This window comes from Parus major, chromosome 9 (genome assembly GCF_001522545.3).
Source record: "Parus major isolate Abel chromosome 9, Parus_major1.1, whole genome shotgun sequence".
Lineage (NCBI taxonomy): Eukaryota > Metazoa > Chordata > Aves > Passeriformes > Paridae > Parus > Parus major.
The window spans coordinates 13706461-13727444 of record NC_031778.1 but is presented as its reverse complement, the minus strand read 5'-3'; the positions used below and the strand labels follow the sequence as shown (position 1 = coordinate 13727444).

At 44.2% G+C, this 20984-nt stretch overlaps 1 protein-coding gene across 2 annotated transcripts in view; it reads right to left on the bottom strand.

The window, feature by feature from the left end:
• Positions 1-20984, bottom strand: part of FGF12 (fibroblast growth factor 12) — a 217973-nt gene that overhangs the window by 116781 nt on the left and 80208 nt on the right. The window lies entirely within an intron of this gene.

The window sequence follows — 20984 nt, the reverse complement described above, 5'->3', positions numbered from 1 at the left end:
CAGTATAGCCTGTTTATACAATAAGGCGTTTCCTACCCTGGGAAATGGCCTTTGCAGTGTCATTGATCACAGGAAATAATAAGTACACACAGGATGCTGCAAAGTCTCGGTGGGCCAACACCAAGCTCTCCTCTTAGCAATTGTTCCAATATATTTTGTTTTGAACAAGGTGTCAGAACAGCCAGAACAGCCTCATCTGTATCTGCAGCACAGCCCTGGGCACAGCACAGGTATGAGACTAACTCCATTTGGAAAAAACAAGACTCAAATAGAACACTGCTAGTGTTCTACCCTGTTACTTCATGCTACGAGAAGATAAAGGTTTCTATGGGATAGTTTCATTTTAGAAGATTCTTCCCATTTTCTTGGTACTAATTACAAAGCATTCCCAGCCAGTGCCTGTTACACCAATGTGAACAGCAGGAAGTGCAGCCACTTTTTGCTGGAGTTGGACCCTGGCTCAGGCACATGATACCCCACCAAAAGCAGGAGCTGCAAATGCTGTTCCTACTCATGCTGAAATCTGGGGAATCACCTCGGGCTTAGTTAGAGAGGGGCTGCCAGCAGCAAGCCAGCCCCCATTCCCATTTCTCCTGCTGCTGCTGTGTCTGGTTCTGGCAGCCCCAGTGCCATGAGCTCCTGTGCACTCGGCAGGGACAAGTGACAGCCCCGGCACACAGCCCGCAGCTGGCCATGGCCCCACGAGCCAGTGTCACCTCAGCAGCAGAACTGGAGACACAACTCAAACCAGCCTTCCTAGGACTCATTCAGGTAGGAACCACAGCAGTATCTTTATCACCATCTTGAACAGAGGCTGGCTGTGGGCTTCCCGTTCCTCCTCTCACCTTACAATACCTGAGCTGATGGTTCCTGTCTCACAGCAGGGAAAAACGTGTCCCGCAGAGCAATAAACCCCTGGTTCATCTGTGTGTCTGCACAGCTGGAAAAACATGGGTTCAGGACAGCTTCTCTTTTTGCAACACAGTGCAGCAACGCCGGCAGGCTCTGGGGGTCCCTGGAGGTTCACGCTCTGTGCTCGTTGTCTCTGCGAGCTCATGGCAGGCTGGCACAGTGCTCCAGCTCCCCCCAGTGCTGCCTCCCTCTTGGGGAGTGGGCTACTGGCCTGGCAGGAGCTGCCAGTCTGACAGGCTCTTCTGGGGCTCTGACCCCGTGTTCCAGCATGGAGCAAGCCCCTGTCTCATTGCCATAGTTGTTTTCCTGTGGTCCCACAGGCACCTTCTTGCAGCCAATAAAAATTCAAAATGACTCTTTGTGAATAATTAATTGTCCTCATCCTGAATCATCTTTAATGAATGAAAAGGCTGGAAACCTGCTGGGCACAAGAACATGGCTCCATGATTGGAGCACAGATGTGCATTTTGCATTTCTGCACATGCTCCTTGGTAGAGATTCTGTGGCTGCAGGTTGAAATCCCTTTGTGTTATCTCCTCTTGGGACCCAGAAACCTTAAAATGCTGCAGGAGAAGTGTTCATTTTCATTGAAGATGTCATATGCATCACAAACTGGGCACAGAAAATGCATTTACCAGTAGAAAAGGCATTTCTTAGATGGGTGCAGAGAGAACAGTCCAAATAAAGAAAACAGGCTGAGCTTGCCAGATATATTAAGTGACTTCTCTTTCAGCACTGGTATTTGGAGCTCCCTGAGCCACATGCCCATTTTCAGGACACCTCAGGGAGAGGGGACTCTCAGCCACTGCATCACAGCTGCCATCACTGCACTGTTCTGCAAAAGAGGGTTAATCTGTCCCTGCCACCAACACTGCAGAGTGCATGGCCCATTTATCCCTGCCTGGGCTGCTGCAGCACTGCCAGCTCTGCCAGGGATTTGGCTGCAGTCTGAGAGTCTGAGGCTTAAGGAAGGGCTGATGAAGGGTTCCAAACCTGTGCAGCATTCTACCAGAGGCAAGCGTTTGAAAGAAGCAATGAATTTCTTTGCACCTTTAGAAGATACTAATGCAAGCAGCAAAATCTGCCTTTAGGAGCTCACCTTCCCTGCCCAGTGCTGGGCTTTGTAGGTGGATGGCAGCAGTTCCAGATGTTGTAGGGGCAGAGGGCAAACCCACTCCTGTTCCCACCAACATGCAGCTCCCTGCAGACACGGGAAGTGTCGAGGGGATGCTGTGGCTCCTCATTAAACCAGGATAAGGAAGGAAAGGCCTTGGGCACAATTACCTTAATGAAGCTGGCAGCTCTGCATGCTAACAGCACCTGACGCCTGGCGTGTCAGGAGCAGCTGCACAAACACTACCAAAAGCACTTCCAGACCCCTGTAAAAGCCTAAGCACACAGCAAATCAAATACCTGCCTGAAAGGAGCCTGGATACCCACGCTGCAGAGCAGGTGGTGGGTTTGCCTCTTAATTAAGCATATGTTCATGGAAAGCATCTGTGCACTGTGTGAGAAGCCTCAGTCTTTCCCTGCTTCTGCAGAAAGTGGCTGTTTCTGCCAGCAGCTGCCTCCCAGCTGGGTAATGATGTGGGTGACATTGGCCTTAATGCCCACAGGGGACCTGCATGGTGCTGGCAGACACAGCACAGACAGCAGTCAGAAGGTGAATGGTATGGGTTTTTTTAAATTTCCAGCCTTAAGAAAATACCAGTGACTTACAGGTGATGAAAATCTGCAAACTACAGAGGAAAAAAGCGCAGCGACTATTCTGGAGAGCAGAGAGAAAAGGAACACATGTTCTGCCTGGCACATATCTTTTGGACACGGACTTTGTTTGTGTTGTGTGTGGCTGCAGGTCAGGCTGGCGAGCTCAGGTAGTGCTGTGACATGGCAAGGAATGTTTTAAAGCCATGGCTGCTCCCACCCTGCTCAGACCCTGTTTGCAGCCAGAGTGTGAGGAGGATGCTCCTGCATGGGCTGAGTGAGCCATCGGCAGCGTTCGATCGACTGCCTCGCTGCAGGATTTTCTGATTTGTTATGGAAATATACCAGGACACATTCAAGTTCAGTCTCACTGTCACAGGACATTCTTCAAAACTGGCTTCATGGGCTTCACTTTCCTGATCATCACAGGAATTCACCATGAATACTCCCCACCTGCATCTCTGCTCCCCATATTGTATGTCCTTTCATTTTCCCTACACTGATACGTAGATGTTTCACAGTATCAAGAAAAGCAAAAAGAACACAGAATTTTGCATAAGTGATTCATTCTGATAAACACACAAAGCATTTTAACAGGTATCACAAAATTACATTAAAATACTCTTTTCAGTTCCTTATTTCATTTCACTCCATGAATATTACAGTACAAACAAAAACCAACAAGTAAGTAAAAGGTGGAAAACATGGGCTGATATTTTAATGGGCTGATATTTTAAGGCTGTGGATACTGCCAGGTGTATCTGTCAGTCTGTATCAGTAATTTTCAAGTTTTCTGAGGGTTATCTTTAAAGAAAAAGGCTCCCACATGCATCTAAAACTAGGCTGTAGTTTGTAAAACTATCTAGCAGATTTGGATATTTATTTCTTGCAAGTTTCAAGAATAAATAGAAATTGAAATCCAGTACAGAAACAGTAACCCCAAAGTTAAGAATATTTTATAGAACATAGTTTGGCCATGCTTTTCTGTCATGTGAAAATATCTGATATTCCCTTCAAGTGGTAGAAGCTGGGCATGTCAGGGCTTGGCTGAAAAAAACTGGGTGCTCAAAATTTTTCTGTTCTAGGGATGATCACATTAACTGGAAGAATACTAACTATAGTCTAAGACAGGAGTAATCCTGGTGTTTCTTATGGGATGTAAGTTTACCTGGAAAGTACCATGGAGTGTGGGTTGAGATGGAATGTTACTGAACCTAATGGAAGGTATACTTGAGCTATTGGCAGGCACATCTAACTATAATCTATTTATTTTGAATGACAAAAATAGCAGAAAAAAACCCCCAAAATGCTTGAACTGCAGAATCATTTATAGCAGCATGCTGGCTGCTCTGGGTATGCACTTGTGACGAACATACCAACACTGTTACTGCTGCTGGACCTAGCTAGACTAAAGAAAATATGCAAATCTCTGTTCTGCAAATCCCCAGATTCACTACAAACATCCTAAAGAGAAAAAAAGAAAACTGCTACTACCACAAAGGCCCAGAGAGGTATCAGTCCAGTGATTGCTAATGCACACTCCAAGAAGCAGCATCATGGTGAGATGTTACTCACAAAGGTGACTCACTCAAGGAGGGGACAGAGGATGCAGAGCCCTAAGCTGGAGCTCCAAGCTCTGCAGTGTGAGGGACTTGTCAAGCCTCAGTGTCTGAGACTCCAAGGAGGCTGACACTGCGACCTATGATCACCCAAAGCAGCATAACACAAGACTTAAACAGAGGGGAATGCAACCACCACAGCTACAAGCCTCTCTTGTAACCACGAGGGGCCAATACTCCCTGATAGTCCTCAGGCACCAAACATGCCCTGCTCTCCAAAGGGGTCACTCAGGGTCACTCAGGGTCAGGGTAGTTCCTACCCCACCACAGCACCACCCCAGGTCTCCATCTCTTCTCCCACTTCAGCCCCTTCAGTGGTTCAAAGGACTCCAGACAAGAGCTGTAGGTCTGACAAACATCCTGCTTCTGGGGCACTGACAAACCTCTCCTCTGTTCTGTGTGCTGTTCAAAGGACTGAACCACACAAGATACCCTGCACTCGTGTCTTTCCAAAACACACCTCACCCCTGCCCAAGCCTTTCTGCTAATGCTAGCAGGCTTATGACACAGCCAGAGAGAGCTCACCCCAGGCACTACAGGCAGTGGGAACACATGAACAAATATATACACACTCACCTGCCATTCATTTCCTGACAGAGCACAATTTGTAAAGCAACACTGCTCCTACATCCTCAAACATTTAGGGAAAGACTTTTTCCATGAGTAAAAATGCACCTGCACTTTGCCAGAGGAGAATTAGATGTAAAAAATATCCCATGGAATGATCCTTCCTTTTTTCAGAAAAAAATGTCACCTTTTCCCCAACAGACCAAGATGTTGATCCTTTTTTTATTATTATTTAGGAAGTTATGTTGTCATGGAGAAAAAACCAAACCCAAATCAAAATGTTGTCTTCTCCCAGCTCTCCCCTCTGCATCACACACTAGGGCAGCAGTTTCTAAAGAACTTTTTGAATCTTTGGGAGCAAAGCCAGAAAGTATTCCCCTTGCCCTGCAGACTGCTGGGCTCAAATTATTTAGTGGATTATCTCTTTCTGATTAAAGGATTTTGGCTCATGTTCAGAGATGTTACAGTCCTTCCCATGATGGGTCTTATTTACTAAGCTACCTCAGCAATTGATGCAAGTGTAAATGCTTGGAGAAAGAGGGACTAGACACTAATTTGGGTTTGGTCCCGTATACTTCTGTGAAATGCTGCCAGGCCATGGTGGGTTTGGGCATAAGTTGGCCACAAAATAAAGGAGAAGTTTGGGGTTTTTTTCTGAATTATATGAAAACAAAAATATAAAGCCTCATGTCCAGAAGGGGTATAAGAAATAACTAATTACAACAAAGTCATATAATTGTAGAGTATTTTGAATTGGAAAAGACCCATAGGAATCACTGAATCAAGGTCTCAGGAACCTTCAGATAGAAGCAAAGGCAAAAACATATATTTGTACTTCTGATGCATCTTTTCTTAACTTAACAGCTGTTCTACCTAAGTAATTATCCTACAACTCTGGCTGCTCTGGAAGAATACAATAAAACACCATTTAATGAATTCACCTTAAACTAAAATCAATCAACTTAACAACATGCTGTATCTACCCAGCTTAGCAGGAGGACTTTCAAGCCCTCTCTCACAAAACCTGTCAGAGATGGGGTACAGCTGCTGCCCCTGTTATCCTTTCAGTCTTGTCACAGCCCAGGGGTTTTCTTTGCAAGGCACAGGTCATGTGGGCAGGAGGAACAGGGCTCTCATGCTCCAGAGCACCCATCTTCCTGGCCAACATTTTTCCAGCCCTAATGGGATGGGATTCATAGCACTGCATACCCTGCGCTTAAAAATAACCACTGAAGGTGGTTAGAAAGATTTATGCCTTTCAGCAAGTATCTTGCTTCCTTCCAGCCTGTGTATGAGCGATCTCCTGACACAGCACAGAAACATGTTTATTTTAGGAACAGAGTGTCGTCACCCTTTTCACAAGGGCCATCCTAAACCTGATCAGGTGCCTTTGCTCCACCATTTGTCTCAAATTCCAGGCCAGTCATGGAGCCCCAGTGGCCAGAAAGCTCCAGGCTGGCCAGGTCTCCACAGCCCACTGCTGGGCATAGGTTGGGGTTTTGCTGGGATAATACACTGCTGGGGTAAGTGACCTTGGTTTGCTTCACCATGCAGCCAAATGAAGCTGCTTGTGAGAGCCTCCACCTGGCATTTTTTGCATTTGTAACCTTTTTGCCCTTCCAGGGGGCAGACAGAGTTCCTTTTAAGATTCAGGCTGCATGCTGGTGAGCGCTCGGAATGCGCAAGAACTTGCATTTCCAATGGAAAATGAAAATGCCTGAGTCACCATTTTATCAGGCACTGAATAAGAACAAATTTATTTTTTTCATGCCTATAATTACATGTTTGGAAGGGGCTGGAGCAGCTCTCAGAATGAGGAGGGAAGATGCTTGAGCAAGCTGTGCTAATGGAGAGGGCCTTTGGTTGGACAGAGCAGGGAGAAGAGCAGCACTAGGGACAGAAGAAACTGATGCTCCCTGGCAAAAACGTTCTGCTTGCTCCTTTCCAAACTTCTTCCTCACAGCAAAATAAATGTTTGTACTTTGAGAAGGATCAAAAAGACTGGGCAGGAAAAAACCTAAGGTTTTGACTGGTGTGGGGGACTTTTTGGAAAGGATACTACATTCCTTTAATTAAACGAGTCCCTACCTAGGCCAGGAACAAGCAAGTACAAACAAGAATCATCATCCCCACTTAAGTTCATTAACTTTCCAGCATTTCCTAACTAGCAGACAGGTCAGGATTGACATATTTAATGTCTCATCCATAGAAATTGTTCCTTCTCAACAAGGAGATAGAGCACAGAAGAAAATAACAAAAGACACTGTCGGTATCACTCCTGACATATTGTTGTATCTGGGTGTTTGTTCTTGGCAGTTCAGTGCCTGCCACATTGCACGACCCCTCCACCAGGCAGCTGTCAATACTGGGAAAATTGAGTTTACTCCTAATGAAAGGCCACAGCCAATAAGCAATCAGGCAGTGTGTGCTCTCCATCCCGTGACTAATGAGCCAGGGGATATTTGTCTTCTGTACACTGCCATGGCTCTCCCACCTCTGCAGCTGCAGGTCTGAGTCACACCCCAGACTGGAAGGTACACCTAATCTTTAGATTTGAGTTGTACCTCAGAATGGAGAATATTTCAGGAGCAATAAACACAACGTGAATGTCACTGGGAGTGGGGCAGTGCACCATTGCTTCAAACCCAGGTATGTGGGAGTAGCTGTGAACAGGGGCAATTCCACCCATTCCTCTCCCTGCCTCAGGCTGCACCTTTCCTGCTGATTCCCTCCCAACAGCAGCAGCACGTGATGACTCGGGTAAAGCCAGTTTGATTAAAAGCAATTCATTATAAAAATAATGAATAATAAGAATAGGTTAGTTTCCCACTGGCTTAATTCCCAGCACCAGCACTGGGAGGGAATAAGAGTATTGCCCCCAGAGGTTGGGTTCACAAGCCCATTCCCTTCTCTTACCCAGCAGTGAAGCCACTGAGGAACTGCAGCCTTGATACCATGCTCCTACAAAAAGGACTCCAAATCAGCTCAAAGATGTCTTGAGCTGATATGCCCTTCAAATCCCTAACCTGAACCAGGTTTCTCAGCTTCCCTGAAGGGAATACTCTAAAGACTCATCTATCTTACCGTCTTAATTCATCACATGTTTAAAACAAAGCAAAATGAAACAATTCCACCCTGTCACCAATAAATGTCCCCTGTGAGCAGAGGTTTCCTCAGGAGGGAGTAAGAGACCTGACAGATGAGAGCTGTAATCCTTTGTGCACACCTGGAAACTACTTAAATATTACTATGGCCATGTAAGAGTCTATAGAGTTTCCAGTGAGATCTGACTCTCTAAATTGCAAGATCAACAATTTAGATGAAAGAACCTCTTTTACGTTGCGTCAAGTGGACTTGAGAAGGAAGCAGAAGGGAATAATCATTCTCAGCCTTTTAACAAACACCTGAAAGTGGAGAGGTAAGAGATGAAAGGATATCAGTAAACATATTACTAAATTAAACTTCCATGGGTAATATTTAGACATCATAAAAGTTGGCACCTTAATCAGGAGGGAGAGAAAACAGATCAGAAAAAGACAGAAGTCTCCATCAGTCGGTTCTCAGATGGCCATTTCCAGTGGCAATCATGCTAATTGCACACACAAATTAGGCAAATGATCATGAATGTATTTTTCAAAATCAAGCCCCATTTATGTTAGTCTCACAAGAGTTTCCAATCAACAGTTTTCAATTGCAAATACAGAACAGTTTAGTCATCAAAAAGCAAAAGGATGAAGAATGTACTGAACACGAAAGGAAAACAATCTCTTCCCTCTCTTTCCCATATTTCTGTAGCCAATTCCTTCTGAACATTTAAAAGAACATTTTCTATTGACACAAGACATAAAAATACTTTGGTTTAATGAGTTCTGCTCATCTTAAAATTACGGAGAGAAAAATGTAAATGCACAATACAGTATTTCAAGTAGCTTTGAGGGGGTTATTAGCAAAGTATGAACATGGCTATCAATCATCACACATACTGACTGATGATGCTAATGTTCTTCATGGGAATGTAAATAATTGTTTCAAAAGCATAATATGCCCCTTCATCATTAAAATCACTTAGCTGTTATAATTCACCTAGCTTGAGCAATGAAAATACAATCAGCTTTCTTTCTCTGAATAAGCACAGTTTTAGCAAATCACTTAAGCACGGGCTTAAAATTAACTAGCTGATTGAGGTCACAGCCCATTTTGCCTGTCTGTTAGCACACTGTTGCAGGTAATACAGAGAGGATAAGCAAACCCCAAACAACAGTTAAAACCCCCTTTTTCCTCTGAAATCTACCTCCTGAGATACCACTGTTAACCTTTAGTATGCAGAAGCTGTTAACTCTGAGCCCTTTAGAGAGCCCTTTGTGCTGTTGCTGATTCGGCATTAGAAACCTTCACTGAGCAAGGCTCTCTTGGGAGGAATGGAAGGACAGGGCACTTGTTATCCATCACTGAGCTATTTCAGCTGCTGCCTGGCACTTACTAACGCTGCAGGCCTTGGCTTACCAGATCATACTTAACCCTTAGAAAGCAATTGCCTTCATCTGTTTCTCTTAATAGGTAGCCAGCATATTCTCCTTGGCAAGCTGCACTCCTAACTGAACATTAAATACTTTTACATGAGAAATCTGTAATGTGTGTGCTTTTAATAGGTGCTTACTGAATGGCTGGGAGTCTCAAATGCCTCTTAAAGCATAAATAAGGAATATCAACTGTACTCTAAAATCCTCACGGTGCATCTTCTCTTAAATATTCTCTTAAATACCCTTTCCCCACTTCCAGTGTACAGACAGAGTACTATTAAACAGCTTTGAGACTTACAGTCCTTCAGTTGTCCACACAGGTTCTGGGTTAGTCCTAGAGGTACTTTGCAAAGAAGGCAGAATTGTCTCCACACTTCAGACAGGCAATAAGGCAGAGAAAGGTTTGGTGGCACCCAAGGTGGAGTTATGTGCAGGTACCCACAGCCTAAATGTAAGGCTGAGCAGCTCTCCCTGGCTTTCCCTACACTCGGTGGAGATCTTGTCAGTGCAATCAGTGGGGTTTAAGCTGCAGCTTATCTCACAATGCAGATGTATACAAAAACAGGAGTTGGATTTCCATGGTCCTTGTGAGTCCCTTCCAGCTTGGGATATTCTATGAAAGGACCTCAGTTACCCCCCAGGTATCCTGGGAGATTTCTCTCCTCTGAATGTGAGGGAAAGCATCTCACATCAGAGTGGAACCAGCTCCTTCACTCTTGCCCTGGTCCATGCGCAGCCAGCTGCCAGCACAGCTCATCATGCCAAACAGAGCTCAAAGCATCGAAAAGCTGAAATCGTGTCTCAAGGTGATCCCCCACGCTTCGTCACACACAGCGCTTCCGGCACGGCCATCCTCATCTCCTGACGCGGCTCAATGGCTCACTGAGGCTGTGTCCACCCACAGCTTGACATGCTACTTTAATCACAAGCTTGTAGGGACTGACAGCTACAGAACTCATCATTTGGCTATAACAGCCTACTCACCATCCTGCTTTCCTTTCTGTACCCCACATGACAACTGCTGTCTCTCCAGATGAATTGACCCCAATGGTTTTGAGCCCCTGGGCATAAAGAAAAGCAATGCCTTACTTGAGGCAAGAGTGCTGTTGTGCTCCTCTCATTACAACAAGCATTTACTCTAACTGGGAATGGTTTAGAGAGAGGCAATAAGAAGATCCAAGACTCTTCAAACTGTGAGAGATGTCTTAGCAGGAGTATGCTTCTGGTCTCTGCAATCACAAATAGCACAAGAGGAGGATTTTTTCACTATCTTGTTCAGTACTGGTCTCTGGAAAGCCTCAACCCAAGCTAGCAGGAATCAAGTTCCAAACAAAGGAAAAGAGAGGCTTCTTCATGTAACAGGTCTGGGGGAATCCTTTCCACAGGACACTATGATGCTAAAAATGTACATGAACATGAGGGGAGACTGGTCAAGTACACAGAAGAAAAATCCACTGAGAACTCTTACGTACATTGAACCATGTCTGACTCAGATAATTTTCTAAGCTGAAAATAGCTAGCAGCTGGGAGAGCATTTGGGGGACAGATCATATTTTCTTACTCTTTCCTGTTTGATGTAGATGGAGAAGGCTACTGGGCTAGATGGACACTTTATTCTGGCCCAGATTAATTGCTCCTACATTTTTCTTTTAATTGATGCTATTTCCCTGTATCTTTAAATTGGTGAGTTTTCAGAGGTTTCCTTTTTTTTTTTTCCAAATAATTCTTTCCAGGCTACACTAAACCCAATGAAGATCTGTCTCTACAACACAACACCATTGTGGATAAAGCAGAGATGAAGTAGGGAGTAAGACATATTGGCTCTTAGTCCCAAAGCTTAATGAGCAGTTGTAGAAGTGCTAAAACAGAAGACTGTCCTTTGGCAGTTAGTGGGGCAACATGTTCTCGCTGAGTAACAAGCACATCATTCCTCTAACGTTTAATCCCAGCAGCATTTTAGCAGCCAAATGAACAACATTCCCATAAATAATAGAGATTCAATGCCTTTCTCTCCTCCTCTTCTACTGACTGGGAGCAAAGAAGCAGCAGGGAGCCTGAGAGTTGCAGTGAGTCTGAAGCTCACACAAGTGAGGGGGATAGGAGGAAAAAGAGAAGCGATGCCTTTGGGCTGGGTGAGCAGGATTTACTAGGCCTTTATCCCCGCTCTGGGTGGGAATTAGACCCATAACTGTCTTCCCAACATACTTCAGGGCTCTGCATTTCTCTCTTTGCACCCTGCCAGTCCCTTGTCAAAACTCCACTTTCTTATTGAAACCCTTTTCTTCAGAGGCCATGAACATAAGCAGTGCCTTATGCCAGGACAGTCCTTAGCACATTCCCAAGAGCCACCCGTGGCTGTTTCACAAAGCAATGTGCCTGTCTGGATCTTTCTGCCACTTTGGAGTTGTTGTTTTTTTCTCATTTCTTACAAAGAAAAGCCTCTGGTTTGGGTATTTTTATATTTAGCACACTATCATTTAGAAAGTGCATTTTCTGACCTTCGCTGGGAGGTGGGAGCATCACCCTTCCATACAGCATGTCAGACAGAGAAGGATTGACCCAAAGGGCACAAGTTGTGCGTGAATAAGAGAGAAGCTCTCATAGGAGCACTCTTAGCAAGCCCCACCACCTGCCAGAAACACCAAACAAGTGGGAAATTCATTCACTAAAGTGTTTCCTCAGGAAAGGACATGTTCCCATTTAATTGTCCTCATTCATACCTCATACACCTCTGAAGAAATTTGATTATTCTAACTCTAACCTATTCTAACCTCAAAAACTAAGCCCCAAACCAACCCTACAACACAGATACATTGTCTTCTCAGCCAAGGTGCTGCTATGAAGGAGCTGCAGGGCAGAAACAGATATCCAGCAAGATGCTTTAAGACGTGTGTCAGCCATTTAGCAGGGAAGAGGAGGGGCAGGGAGAGTGCATTTCATTGCTGAGCAGCCTGCACACATCTGGGAGCATGATTTATATTCCCACAACTGCCTCTTCAGGTTAAGGGTGAGCACAGTAAAGGATTCATCACAGAAACTCCAGCAAATGCAGAAACAGAGAAAAAAGCAAACCAGGTTTCTTTGTCTTATCCATTAAAGGTAAATTACAGTTATTAGAGAGGAACACCCAAGCACAGCCACAGGACATTAAGCCATATGTGAATATTTAAATACTTATTTGTCTGATCAGCCAACTGAATATTTACAAAGATTATACCCTGTTTGCACTGAGCATAAACACCTGGGGAAATCAGCCTTTCAAAAACAACACCTAAGAGTCTCTCCAGCCTCACAAATAACACCACCCAGGATACCCTTCCTGGATATGCTCTTCCTAAACTGAAGCAGCAGGGAAGTAAAGGGCCTGAGCACACAGAACTGAGAGCAAGGAGAGCACCATGCACTGGAGTGTAGGAAGGTGTCCCAGTCCATCAGGGTCTGTGCCTGAATTTCACTGCTGTGCTTCAACATAAGCTCACGTGCCTCTCTCTCTGCCACCAAAATGCCACAGAAGAGGATAAAGAATGGCAACACTAAGTCACAGGAACTCAGAAAAGTAGTGGCAGCATATTGGCTGTCCAGTCTCACCAGCAGTAGAATCATTATTTTCTTTGGTTTGGTTTTCACGTCACATTGCAACAAAAGAGGAAATCCAAAACTTGAGAAGGAACTTGCAGCACAGAGGACCAACCATTCCAGTGGTTTTCTGCAGACACACCAACATCATAGAGAGGCTTGAGCATTGTGGAGTGTCATGGACACTTGTGATCCTTGTGCTTTTCCAGTTTGAATGCTCTGTGCAAGCATGTCTGGCTGTACCCCCATGCCCCATAAGGAAGATTTCTATTGCCTGTCCTTCCCTCTGCACATTGGATCCTTCCAGCAGACCTCCCCATCCTGAAAATCAGTAAGGCAGGGGAGGGAACACCAGATTGGGTACTCCTATCCACAAAGCAAGCACAGCATATTTAGCTACATTTTTAAGGCAGTTTCACTAGAAGTTCCACTTTCTCCATTCCTCTTTTTCGGTGCTCTTAGCTCCTTATTCCACTCCCATGCTCATGTAGGCCTCCCACTCTGTCCATGTCCTTTCCACCCACTGTATGTTGAAGTTTTGAATTTTAATCACTTCTATATGCTTCTGTATGCCCACACACATGCATTTTCCTACTCCTGGACCTTTTCTCTGCAGGACCCAGCATTTCCTCTTCATCCCACCCACAGTCCCTGCAGGTAAACTTGCACAGTCCACGGCACATCAAAGAAGTATATTTGAGAAGACAACCTTAAACAAGGGCTAAAAAGTTGGGAACAAATTGACATTTTCTCCCAATTCCAACACAGGCTTTTGTTCTCTCAATATCTTGTCCTATCTCCCCAAGGACCAGCAACCCCAGCAGGTGGGCATCAGGTGTAGGAGCCCAGGGACCTGGCCAGTGCACTCCTCAGATCAAACACTCCTGACCTACAGCAAATGGATGCCCCAGCTGGTCCCACACACAGCTGGGGCTTCATAAAAACACTCACTGAGAAACCAGCAAGGCAAATAGAGGAAGGGGCAGCTGAAACTCCCCACCTCAGCTCTGCCAGAGCTGAACAATGACTTCAGTCATGTTGCCTCATCCTACTGTACTTACTGTTACCCTCCATGCCCTTGGCAGCAAAAGCAAACTGATTAGGACTGAGCAGCAACTGCTGGGCCATGCACAAGTGAGTCTTCAAGTGAACAAATGGCTGTGAGTGCACATTAAAAGCAGGAAGAGAACACTAATAAGGAAACAATTATTTCCTCTTTTTTTAAACAGATTTTTTCCTATTCTTTCCTCTTATCTGGAACAAACAAAGCTTTGAGGGAACAAATACAATTCCAGAGATAATCCACGTTTTGGATCCTGGAAGCATTTGGTACCAACTTCTGGAAAACAAAACAATGATAATGACTCACGCTGGGGCTGGGGGTGGCTCATCACAAATTTAGCAGCAGCTTCCATGCTCCCAGCTGAGATTGGCTTTGCTGGGTTGTTTTCACAGATCCCCAGGACTGCAATTTAGCACATGCAAATCGGCCCAGCAGCCAATTGCAGCCACCATGCTAGAAAGGCATAAACATGCCATTTAGAAAAATGCTTTGCCATACAAAACATGATTACCTCCTTCCATGCCATTTCAGGCTATGGGAAGAAACACTATTTTTATTATTAAACATTACACATCTCTTTTCCTCCAAGGGGAAGAAGAATTATTTAAAGGCCTATTAAGCAAACATTTGTTCACACAACTGGAAGCTTTGTGTACTACCATTGCATCTGGGGAGGTGATCATTCCCTGGACTGGATGCTTATGAGGCCACAGCTCAATTCCTGTGTCCAGTTTTGGGCCCCTTACTTCAAGAAAGACACTGAGGTGCTCCATCCAGCTCCAGAACAGAGCTGGGGAAGAGTCTAAAGAACAAGTCCTATGTGGCTGAGGGAGATGGGGCTGTTTAACCTGGAGAAAGGGAGGATCAGAGGGGACCTCACTGCTCTCTACAACTCCCTGACAGAAGGCTGTAGAGCAAGGCAAGGACAAGAAGAAATGGCCTGAAATTGCATCGGGGAGCTTTAGATTGTATATTAGGAAAAATTTCTTCACTGAAAGAGTTTCTAAGCATTAGAAAAGGCTGCCCAGAGAAGTGGTGGAGTCACCATCCCTTGAGGTATTTAACACATGCAGATGTGATACTCAGTGGTGGATTTGGCAGTGCTGGGTTAACAGTTGTACTCAGTAATCTTAGAGGTCTTTTACAACTGAAAAAATTATATATTCTACAAGAAATCTCATCTAGTTTTCAGACCATGCTGAACTTTTGATGATATATGTACAACCTGGACTAAAAAATTTAAAACTAGCATCGGTTTGATAAAAAATTAAACAGGTTACTTCTGGAAAGCAGCAGAAAGGGCTATGGAAAGATAAGTGGCTTGGTTTTGAGATAAAGTTCAGTGAGCCAGAAGTAGATCACTCTCACAAACAAAGCAGGAAGATTTCAATTTCTTTATTGAACAGAGCTTTCCATCTGGGAACTGATGGCTGTGAAATACCTCCAGAGGGATCTGCTGGAAGCAGAAAATAAGCCTACTGTCAATACTCTGTGGACAGGCAAAACAAGGGATGATACATTCCACTCATCTGAAACAATGGTTCTGGTTGGGACTAGGTACATGCATAGAGTTAAATATGCACTCAGATGGTTCAGTGAGCTGAGACTCTGGAGACTTCTGTCTCCAGAAGTACTTGGTCTTTGACAGACGTGACCTAATGATAGTCAAACAGCTGTTAAGATGAAAGCATCTGCTCTGAAAGTCATCAACTTTAAATATCTGCCTTTGACCCCAGATTCTTCTGGTACTCTTCAAGTGGAAAAACAGGAACACGGAGTTTTATACACACAGTCATTCAGGAAAACCAATGCAAAAGCTGAAACATTATTTCATTATATTGTTAGTTAACATTTCTCATAAATCTTTCAGTTTATAATGCATCACAATTGTACATGGTGTTAAACTTCAGACAAACTCTTACTCTCTTCTTGGCTGAGAATGGGAAGTAAAGGAAGTTAAGCTTTATTCCTTTAAAAAACCATGCAAACCGATAGGTGAGAAGTGCTATAAATCAGCCAACCTCTGCTTCAGAGTACTGTTTATCATCCTGATTACAGGTACTTAAGAAAATTCAAATGACTCTTATTTTGCTTGTATTTGCTCATTCACAGAAATGAAAACATTTTCCAAATATGACTCAATATCAGTGATACTCTGGTAGGACCAGACAAGTTTCAGTATTCAGAAGACTGAGTGAAGATGCAGCAATTCCAGACGCCCAGCTTTGTAACCTCAGACATCTGGCTGACAGCTCTGCATTGCTAAGCCACTTTACACCCAGGGAGTTCCTGGACCTGCACTTCTTTTGAAGATTTATAAAATAATTTATTGCAAACTGAAAAAAATAATCCTGCATAATATCAAAGACTTTCCTTTGCATAACTACACAGAACTGGCTGCAAGCACTTAAAAAAGTTATATGCATATAACTAAGTTCATTATCATTCATATCTCTGGAATTTTTGTATGATAGAAACCAAATAATTTCACCAAATAAAAACACTAAAAAAATCATAATTTCTAGCTCAGTAAGGACAGTTTTTTTTACAAAGATGCACAAGCACTGTGGGCTTCCAGGAGAGATGCTCAGCCAATGTCTGCATGAGAGGGTTAATTCAGAATAAAGGAAAGTGTGGATTTAAAATGCTATAGCTATTCTTGAATAATACCCCAGAGGGGTGCTCCTGTTATAATAAAAAAGATTTTTCGGAGTTTTGTTTAATTCATTTCCCAGGTGAATTAAACTAAATCAGACAAAGGTATTCTTTCCACTGGCATGTGAGTGTCAACAATAGACATTATCCCAGAACAATACAGGTACTTCTACTGGTCAGCAAGTGTTACTTTTCCAAAAACACAAAACAGGAAGAGCAAGCCTGAACAAAATATGTTCTATAACAGAGAAAGGTGGGGAAGACACCTGGTGTGGGTGAATGCACCGATGACCCCCAGTCAGACCCCAGTGCTTCTCAGCCTTGGGACCCACTCCCAGCTCCAGCTCAGCATCACTGAGCCACCGTTCCCATCTCCCACCAGCAATGCACATCCACACTCTGAGCTGCCTCAGATCAAAGCCTCTCCGTGCTCCCTGAACTCAGCTTTCACTATCTGTCGCTCACATACACAGAGCTGTTGCTTCCAGTAATTTGAAGCTGAACTGTGCAGAATTTGCTGTACGCTGTAACTTGCTGTTTACTTGAATAAACAGCAGTGGGAAAATTTTCAAGAACTAGTGTATGTAAATAAAATGTAGATGGATGCACAGATGACTGCACAAGCAAACAAAGGAGCGCCTGTTCTGCTCATAAGCCAAATGCTATTCTTGAATATGCAATTGTACCTTCTATGTGTGTGATTCCATTTGCATCTGTAGATGTCTTGCACGTGCAGACACGTTATGGCAGTGCCCCAGATAGTCTCAGAGAAAATGCAAAGATGTATATGGGCAGCAACAGACTGGCTAATGGCAGAGGCACAGCCTGACCCTGCCTACCTGAACAAAATGCTTGTCCTGTTGCCCCAAATATCAAACTTAGTGTTGTGATGCCTGGAGAAATATGAAGACCTACTGTGCCAGACATAATTTTATTTGCCATAAAGCCAGCATCAATCAGTATATTTCCAGGAGCATCTCCAAATTTCACCAGTATAAGACTCCCATGGAAGCCAAGTTCAGGATGAACTTTCAATATGAGCTTAATTTGTACTGAAGGCATCAATTTGCAAAATAGGGACTTAAACTGAGAAGTACTCTTATGAATGTTTGAGAATAGATCAGTCTCTGGATACAACCAAACCTCTACTACTGAAAATAAAGCTGAAAATGCATTGCTGCTGAATGCTGTTGCTGGTTGATGTGAGAAGTATCTGTGGTTTTAGCAATGATGCATCCCACAGGACAGTCTGTACAGGAGCCAAGGGGAGGACGGGCATGAGACAGAACCACTCACAGAGCCAAGTAAATTCTTACGGAGGAAGACTGAAACACACTCACTAGCTAAATCTCCATGCTGCTGTTAGGCAGTCTATGAGTACAGGGCCTTTTATATCAGAGTGGCTGCAAACCACGTACAGGTCACCGAAAATAGTTTTTCACAACTCTATTCACAGCTACAACAATGCAGTCATTATTTAATGTTTACCTTGAACTTAACACTGTAGTAGCTATCTGTTTCATAATTTTGTCTAGGAAGCCAAAAGAAAAAAAAAAATCTGGACTGGCAAACCATATCACCTAAGCAAAGGGGAAAAGAGTGTTAGCAGAGAAAATAATTAAAGAAAAAAGCACTTAAAAAAATTAACTGTGGTTGCACCATCACAATGGGAAATATCTCTGTGCATGCAATCTCAGCTTGCAAACTCTGGAACGAAGATAACAAGTGAAGCACCTAAAAGATGATATAGGATGTTGCTGTGCTAAGATACCTGTGAAGAAGTTCACAAAGGAAGAGGATAAATCTCTTACTCTGCATTGCTATGAATTACTTGCACTTCTGTGGTGGTTTGGAGACCCGTTAAGCCCCATTTTGGAAGGTGCTGTTCAATCAGCCATAGCCTGCCCCTAGGACAAGGTCTGCACACCTCAGAAGTGGAGCATAAGAAAACAACAGGCTAGAGTTAGCTAAACTAAAGAGGTGAGAGGTCTTCACTAACAGTAAAGAAATCTTGCTAATATTTTTGCTAACATCACAATAGAGCTGTACAGTACTATACAACTACCTTCAACATTTCATGGTTTCTCTTTGAAGCATCATGCATTAGCTTCTGTCAGAATCAGGAGTGGTCTAAGGTTCTGAGTCAGCACAATACACAAATATGAATCTCACTTTAAAGGCGTGCTTACATCCTTATGAGTTGTTTGCATTAAAGAAAACACAGATATGAGGGAGGCAAAAGGCTTGGTCAATCTGTCAGAATAACTTCAGAGGATCAAGGAGATGGAAGGATCTCCCAACACTGTCCCACTGCTGTTGTAGTCCATGTTTCCACAGTCCTTCCACTCCCATAATTTTATAATCCTTTTGCTGGTTTACATCTCGGACTGGCTTAGCCCCCAGTGCCATGCTGGGCACAGCACCGCACCTTTAGGGTTGTTCCCAGAGTATACACCTGTCTCCTGGGGCATGCTCACCTTCTGAAGAATCAGCAAGGAGATTTATCCTCCAGCAGGCCCACCCCAAAGTAACCCTTTTATAGGTGGAAGTTTACGTTTTTATTGTGTGATTTTCAAGAACATAAACCCCAGCCTTAATGGAAAGTAAAAAAACACATCCAAGGAGAGGGAATGTATTTTAGCATCCTGACTCAAAGCAACAGACCCATCTGGAGTAGTCAGGCTCATGGTGGCATGGGGCTAGTACCTGGAAAATAAGCTCAGTTGGAGATAACAATTGGAGATCATTCCCATAGGCTGTCTCCTTACAGCACAACATCAGGAAATAAAAAGATTACACAATGTTCAGCATCATTCATCAGGGGAGGTAAGAAAGGACTCAGGCACAATATATGCATCAAGTACATTCCAACACAGGATCCACCTGTAAAGCCAAACCAGCTCAGCCAGGACACTATTAGGACAGTATCATTGACTTCTATTTCACTAAAGTTTCAGCCTAGCATCCCCCATGGCCTGAACACCACCCCACTTTTATCAGTAGCTTATTGATCTCTTTACTGCTCCTGGTTTCCAAAAGACACAAACACACACAGCACTACAGTGAAAACTCCATTACAGCTTTTCACTGAAAAGAGACTGGTGTGTGTAAACTGCTTCCACGTGCAGCCACAATCTATTCCATTTACTTTTCATATTGCTCTTCACAGCAAGGCAGAACATGCTTTGCAAAGAGTCCAGCATTTTCTCCCAAAGATTCCCTTGTTGCCATGAGCTTGTCACGGCAGAAACTTGTACGTCAGAGTGTCATGGGAGGGAAGAGGCTACTAAGGCATAAACAGGTGGCTATACCATTAACAGCTTTTCCTTAGCAAGGCCATAAGGGAATCCAGGCTACCTCAGCAGCAGTGTTCCCCCAAGAACAGCCTTTCTCTTCACGAGAACACTGAGCATTTGCACTGGAGGCAAGGACATTTTTCTCTTCTAGCACCAAGATCTCACAAAAAAACCCCAACACAAGCATTAGGAAAGAATACTCTAAAAGACATCCTCATAAGCATCCACTTAGTAGCTTCTACACATCTTAATAATAACATCAATAACACAGGACTTAATTCCATAGGCATTTACCCAGTGTTCTAGAGGGAAAGTCAGATTCATGAAAGAAACACATGCAGCACAGAAGAAATTGTAGAAACACTTTAAAAGCTTCAACAAGATCTAGGGGTAGCACCACACCAAACCAAGGCACTCATGCACTTATTTCCCTCTTCAGGTTCTCAGGGGAAGTGTTTAGAATCATGAATATCATTCAGAAATTCACCCCACTGTGCTTCCTTTCCATCCTAGTGAAATGCTCTCTCTCCAGCAGGCTAGGAGCTGAGAGAGGAGTTGAGTCTCCTCAGGCCCCCCATCAGGAGCAGGCAGGGATTTCTCTTTGCTTCTAAGTACATGCCCATTCAAAAACACATTCAACACCCTCCATCAGGAAACCACTGCAACATTGCTACTACCAGAAGGACAAAGTACAGAGTCCTTACAGTGGAGCCAACCCTAGAGTTGTGTGGGACCACTGGCACTCTGGGGAAGGTTATCCCCATATTGGCCAGGTAGTAATGGGAGGCAAAGTTGGGGGTTCCGGGTGGGACGACAAATACAGGGTTCCCAAAAGAAGAAAAAGGACCTGAGTGGGCTGCAGGTGGGATAGGAAACAATAATAGGGTCATGTGTGAGAGAGGAATCTCTGTGAGAACAAAGGCCGCACGTGGGGGCTCTGTGTGGGTGGGGGCTGCAGGCGGGATTGAGCACAGGGTGGGGTGGGGGCCAGGCCTCGGGTAGAGGGGCCGGGTTGTGAATGAAGAGGGTGGGGATGCTGCGGGCGGTGGGGACCCGGGTGTGGGCGATGCCG